We start from the raw sequence: 5,571 nt of genomic DNA, 5'->3' as shown, positions 1-5,571 counted from the left end.
TATAAATATTAATATTTTTCTTCTCTTATTCCCTAATCATCTAACATCAGATGTGTTAACAGTAGCTAAGTTTATAGCTCAGTGTGTAAGATACAAGACAAAGAAGAGCGAACACCATCCAAGAACTTGGCAATCTTCGGGGGAAATTGTAGTTATGTTTTTGGTTGATCTCAGGATGATCTTATCTTGTAAGGCAAAAGTACAACTTTGTATCGTCTTTATTTGGATATTCAGTATGGTTTAAGAAGAATTGTATGAGTATGAAGTTGGCAGTGGGGTTGCCTGTGATGGTCTTTTTGATGTGTCAACTTGGCTAGGCTATAGTCCCTGGTTTTTCAATAGAACACTAATCCAGATGTTGGTGTAGAGATATTTTGTAGATATGATTAAAGTCCATAATCAGTTGACTTTAAGTAAGAAAGATTATCCTAGATAATCTGGACAGCCCTGATTTAATCAGTTGAAAGGAGTTAAAAGCAGGGCTCAGGCTTCCCTGAGAGAAAAAGAAATCTTGCCCGTAGGCGGCAGTTTCAGCCTGTGCCAGAGCTCTGGCCTGCCCTCCTGAGAGCTTGCCTTACAGATTCTAGACTTGCCTAGCCAGCCCCACAAATGTGTATGCCCTTCCTTATAATAAATCCCTTAAATATATCTCCTACTTATTCACCTTCCAGGATTGAACCTTAACTGATAGAATTGGGGGTCAGGGCATTTTAAATGACATAGGACAGATAACAGCACTTAATCATCAGCAGAAAAATGGGTGTAATTACCGAAATAGTTTGCAAGGTCTAAGACAATCATGGGACTTGAATTGCAGAGATCTGTGGTAATAGCTAATTGATCATGGAAAAATAGAAAGCTACCTATAGTATTGTGCTGTTTGTATAATCTTTTTAAAATACCAAGGGCTGGCAAGCAGAAGGTTGCCATCGGCTTCTACCATGGACGTTTATAGGTCTTCACCCAGTTTTCATATTGGGCAGACCCAGAGCCTATAGATGAAGTGATGTCTGTGTTATATTGTAGAAAGATCCTACAATGTCACTACAAATATGTACAGTATGTACTATCCCGATTCTTTTCCATAGTGACTTGAGGACATTCAGCATGATGACTGTGCCCAAAGAAAATGATCCTAGACCATCGCGATCCTCATAGAGGTTTATGGAGGACAGACGATACATGGAGTTTGAGCCCCAGCCCATCCACGGTGAGTCCATATCAAGCCATTTTATGGTTATTTTTGGCATCTGGCAAAACTCTCATTTTGATTCCCTGACCTGTGGAATAAAAGCTATTATGGTAGGCAGAGGGTGTCACATGGAAGCCCCTGAAACTCCCACTCTCACTTATAGCCAAGATGGTATGTCAAAAACAATGATGCAACTGAGGATATTGTAGAAATTACCACCGCCGTCAAAGAATTGTAAGGTGTGGAAATGACAGGTCACATAATATCCCTTTTCAATTACCCGTGAAAACCTGATTGATTGCGACAGATAATGGTATACAACTGTAAACTTAACCAGGTGGTGGACCCAATTGTAGCTGCTGTGACATGCATTCTTAATCCCCATCAGTAGCAAAATTAAAGAACAATTTTCATTTACATGATAAGGGCAGCAATACATAGACGCTGTATTTCAAAAGAAAGACATTAACTCTTTGCCATAGTATAGTGCACAAGATACTTAATGTTAATCTTGACATTCTACAGACCTTCATGATGGTCCACTATTTGATGATTATACTTGGTGCATTGAAGTAGCAGGTATTCTAGATAAGTGTTTTTCAAACAATCTGCAAAGGGCCAGGTTTTTTTCCCCCATTCATCACAGACTGACACTTATAAAATTCAATAAAAACGAATTACTAGAAAAATGAAATTAAAAACAGGAGATATATAAAACAATTTTAAGTTATTAGATTCAATAGAAATAAAATTGCATTTCAATAAATATAATCAGAAAACATATATAACATAGGGAAAAATAATTAGAAAATCTGTACACATGTTAGATTATTAATGTAAATTAATGTAGTATATGTTAGATTATTAATGTAAATATCACTATTGCACTCAAAGCTCCTTGTCATTCTTTATTTATAACTAAACAGAAGTTATGAGTGAAATGCTGATTCCCTGATGTTAAATACCTTTAAGGACACTTGCTTCTTGCTTATAAAATTATGTAAATTAAGTTGGATTTGTGATAATTCTGCTTGCAAGAAATAAGATATATCTATGGGGATCACTTTGTAAAGTATATAAATGTCTAATCACTATGCTGTTCACCAGAAAATATAATATTGTATGTCTACTATAATTGTCAACTATAATTAAATATATATGTAAACCATTTCTATTGCTTATTTAATTATGTAACACTCACAGTAGAGATACCAATCTTATAGAGACATATGGCCAAGAATGAATGAAGAGATTTTTTAAATGATTTTAAACAAGTGCCAGGTATTTACTTTTTACTTTCTCCAAAATAAAACAAGTAATGCTGTATTTTCAAGTTCATTCTTCAGTTCTTAGCCAATCCTGATACTTTGTCCTGTAAAATTATACTTAAACTTAGATTATCTTTTAATAAAAGAAATATATTCATGGTCTTATGCACAGATATTACAATTGAAAACTAACCTTAAAATATCATATAACATATACACAGCTTGTGAGAGTTCAATAACATCCACACTGATATAATCTAGTTAAATAAGACAAATCCACTAATCATGGGCTTAGATGTCACAGTAATGTTAAACTCCCATAAAATTACTAAAAGCTTACCTCTCAATTTCTGTCTTTATCTCATTGCAGAACAGTAAGAAACCAGCATTAGCTCACAGATCACACTTTTAGTAGCACAATAGTAGATGGCCTGGTAATAAAAATGAGTGCAACAAATAAAGCCCATGAAGAATAAGGATCCTGCCATCCATATAATGAACTTTTTAGGAACTTAGTAGTCTGGGGCAGGTTGAGACATTTTCTCTAAGATAAATGACAAATTCTTGTATCTCATACCTTCTCCCATTAAGAGAGAGACACACATTTGGTATGTAAACTGCACTTAGGAGCACTGCTTTGATCCATTATCAGGTGATGTTGAAGGCTTTCAACAAGAACAGCCTCTGTAGCACATTCAGGCTGTAGGTGCAAGTTGTCATGCCATTCAGACCATGTGAACTAGAAGCAGAGAGATTTATTCATAGTGTATAAAGGTGTTTTGTGGAATCTTGAAAGCGCCAACTGAAAAGACTGTGACATGCTACTAGGCCCTAGTAGAGACAAACCCATATGAAATCAAAGAACTATGTAATCAGAGCTGCCTGTTATGTTATACGCATTATCAGATCCACCAAGTTTTGTAAGGTTGAGTGAGCATAACAGCAATCCATCAAACAATGCAAATGGTACATTTTGGATTGAAGAAGAGCAGGTCCACAAGATACAAGTAAATGACACTAATAGGTGAGCCAGACTCCCATGTCTTCTACATCCATTCACTAATGCCTCTACCCCAATTCACATCTATTATTTCATGGGTAGAAGAGTTTCTATGACCAACTAAGGTAAAAAAACAAACAAACTCAGGGCTGGTTTGTAAAAAGTGCAATATGCTAGTACTAGTAAATATTTTCATTGTGCAGGCAAAAAACATTACGCTTTGTCATTTACTATAGGTTGAGGGAAAGAAACCTGAGCTGTGTATATACACAACTCCTGGGTAGCAGAAGTATTGGCTAGAAGGAACCTGGAAGGAAAACAGTTGGCAGATCTGGTGAAGAGAGATGTAAACAGACACCCTCTGGGTGTGGGCATAAAACATGCAGATCTTTGTATCTCCTCATGCTCAGCAGAGGTCATCCACTATAGAAGCAGCCTCAGCAACCAGGTGGACTTGTACTGTGAAATCAACCAACTCATGTCCTCAGCCACCCACTACTAATGCAATGATCTCATGAACAGAGTGACAGTGTGGCAAAGATGAAAACTACACAGTATGGGCTCAAATGCATGGGCTCATGATAACTGATTTAGCTATTTCCACTGATGACTGCTTGACATGCCAGCAGGAGAGACCTACCCTGAACCCTTGATATGGCACAATAATTTCTCAAAGAGATCAGCCAACCACTTGGAGACCCTCTATTACATCAGACCTCTTTCGCCCTGAAGGAGACATCAATATGTCCTTACCAGAATTGATACTCTTGACTTGAGTTTACCTTCCATGCCTACAATACTTCTGCTGGTACATCATCTAAGGGCTTATAATATGCCTAACCTATCAATATGGCCTCCTATATAACACTGCCTTGGATCAAAACTCCTATTTTATGTCAAAGGAGGTGCACCAATGGGCAACAGGTTACACTGGTCTAACCAGGTACCCCATCATACAGAAATAACCAGTCCCATCAAATAGTGGACTTCTCTTTAATATTCCAGTTAAGATGCCAGATAAGGGTCAGTTCCCTCTGGATTGAGGTATTGTCCTACAAGATATATCATATGTGTTGAAATAACGACCTACATATGGTACTATACCCCAATAGCTAAAATTTATGGAAATGGAAACCAAAGGATAGAAGCAGGAATGGTCACTCTCACCAAAACTTCCAGTAATTTACATATAGAATGCATTCTTCCTAACTCCACAATATTACACTCAGCCAGGCTAGAGGGCCTGCTTCTCAGGGGCAGAATACTTTTGACAGGGGCCATAGTAAAGGTTCCACTGAACTGAAAACTATGACTATCATCTGGCTATTTTGGGTTCTTCATGTCAATGGACTAATAGACAAAGGAAAGTATTAATTTAATAACAGGGAAAATTATTAATTTAATGGCATGATAAAACCCTGATTATCATGAAGAGTTAGAGTTGCTGTTATACAATAAGGACAGGGAGGAGTATGTTTGGTACCCAGGGCATTCACAGGTATGTCACTTGGTGCTTTCATGCTCAGAGATAACTTTTAATATGTAATTATAGAAACCACAGCCCAACACGGGCTACTAAGGGCTTAGACACCTCATGGATGAAAGGCTGGGTGTCCCTTCCAAGACCAGTCAGAATTCTAGGAAAATCTAGACAGGTTGGTAGGAGAGGAAGATGGTAAATATCAGTTACAACTTTGTGACTAAATAAAGGATAGTAGCTTGCTTTACTAACCTTGATTCTTTTCAGAGATTGTGACAAGTCTCTACTTTGAAGGGAACTCTGCAACTTATTGAACTTGTATCTCCAGTCAGGTAAAAAAGAAGGAATCTTCTTTCATTAAAATGGAGAGGGTTCCGCATAAGCAAAGCACAGAAGCAATAAACATTAAGCGGTAGCATGTTTTTCCAGCAGAATGTATAATGGGGTGATAGGGAGTGTGCTGAGACTTGCCTAAGGTCACCTGAAGAAGAATCGGAAGAGGAGGCCTCAAATCTAGGGCTTCTTATTTTAAGTACCAAACTTGCTCCTTTATCCTATTTACCCTACTGAGTAAGAGCCACAGAGTCAGCCTCTGATAATGTAAAAATGTATGCACCATGGTTGCTACCCT

The 5,571-nt window shown here is 37.5% G+C and overlaps 1 pseudogene; it reads left to right on the top strand.

The window, feature by feature from the left end:
• Window positions 1–5,571, top strand: part of LOC111732928 — a 38,408-nt pseudogene that overhangs the window by 7,059 nt on the left and 25,778 nt on the right.

Source organism: Pteropus vampyrus, unplaced genomic scaffold (assembly GCF_000151845.1).
Source record: "Pteropus vampyrus isolate Shadow unplaced genomic scaffold, Pvam_2.0 Scaffold505, whole genome shotgun sequence".
NCBI lineage: Eukaryota > Metazoa > Chordata > Mammalia > Chiroptera > Pteropodidae > Pteropus > Pteropus vampyrus.
The sequence above is the reverse complement of the archived record's forward strand: the minus strand, read 5'-3'. Positions and strand labels throughout refer to the sequence as shown.